Raw genomic sequence first — 1622 nt, 5'->3', positions numbered from 1 at the left:
AGAGGTTCTTCTGAATCCCTTCCAAAAGAATAAAAGAGTAGGGAACATTTCCTAAATCATTTTGTGAGGTTTGTATTACCCTGATAGCAAAGCCAGACAAAGACAGTACAAGAAAACTATAGATCACTAACCCTTATCAATATAGATGGAAAAATTCTCAACAAAGTACTAGCATACCAAATCCAGCAGCATATTAAAAGGATTACATCCCATGTTTAAGTGAGATTTATTTCAGGAATACAAGGAGTTCAACATATGAAAATGAATCAATATAATACACCTTATTAATAGAATGAAGAAAAAACACAATCATCTCAATTAGTGCAGAAAATGAATTGGACAAAATCTGGCATTCTTTTACAATAAAAACATTCAAGAAACTGTAAGTAGAAAGGAATTTTTTCAGCCTAATAAGATTAAAACTATAGGCAACATCATACAATGGTGAAAGATTGAAAAGATTTCCCCTTGGTGTCAAGAGCAAGACAAGGATGTGTGCTTTTGCTTCTTCTGTAAAAACTGTATAAGCAACATACTGGAAGTTCTAAGCAGAGCAATTAGAAAGGAAAAAGAAGTAAGAGACATCTAAGCTGGAAAAGAACAAGTAATACTATCTCTCTTCACAGATGACATGATCTTCTATGGACATAGAAAATCCTTTTAACAAATGATGCTGGGGCAACTATTCACATGCAAAAGAATGAAGTTACACCCTTATCTTACACCATGTGCACAAAATTCAAAATAGATCAGATATGTAATGGGGTGAAAAGTATGAAAGTCATAGAAGAAAACAGGGGAAAATTGTAGCCTTGGATTTGATGATAGATTCTTAGATATGATACCCAAATCACAAGCAACAAAAGAAAAACTGATAAATTGGACTTTAAAATCTTTTGTGGATCAAAAGACACTCTCAAGACTGTAAAAAGATGCCTTGGTGCCTTTAGTTCAGTGGCTAGGGCTCCAGCCACATACACCAGAACCAGCAGGTTTGAATCCAGCCTGGGCCAACTACAACCAAAAAATAGCCAGGCATTGTAGTTCAGCTACTTGGGAGGCTGAGGCAAGAGAATCTCTTAAGCCCAAGAGTTTGAGGTTGCTGTGAGCTGTGACACCATAGCACTCTATGGAGGGTGACATAGTGAGACTCGATCTCAAAAAAAAAAAAAAAGACTGTAAAAAGACAACATAAAGAATGAGAAAAAATTGTTAATAATATTTATATATCTGATAACAGAGGATACAAGGAACTCTTACAACTTAACAAGAAGAAAAAACTTAATTTTAAAATGGGCAAAGGACTTGAATGGACATTTCTCCCTTAAAAAAAAAAAAGACAAATGGTCAGTAGACATAAAAAATGATGCTTAACATCAGTGGCCATTAGAAAAAATTGAATTAAAACAACAGTGAGATGCTACTTAATACCCACTAGGATGGCTTTAAACAACAACAAAATAACAAGTGTTATTGAGGATGTTCTTGAGGATGAAGAGATATTGGAAACTTTGTAGTTGCTGGTGGGAATGTTTAATGGTGTAGTTGCTATGGAACACAATTTGGTAGTTCCTCAAAAAGTTAAACATAGGCTTGGCACCTGTGGCTCAAGTGGCTAAGGC

This window comes from Otolemur garnettii, unplaced genomic scaffold (genome assembly GCF_000181295.1).
Source record: "Otolemur garnettii isolate 467f Iridium unplaced genomic scaffold, OtoGar3 scaffold00006, whole genome shotgun sequence".
NCBI classification, from domain to species: domain Eukaryota; kingdom Metazoa; phylum Chordata; class Mammalia; order Primates; family Galagidae; genus Otolemur; species Otolemur garnettii.
The sequence above is the reverse complement of the archived record's forward strand: the minus strand, read 5'-3'. Positions refer to the sequence as shown.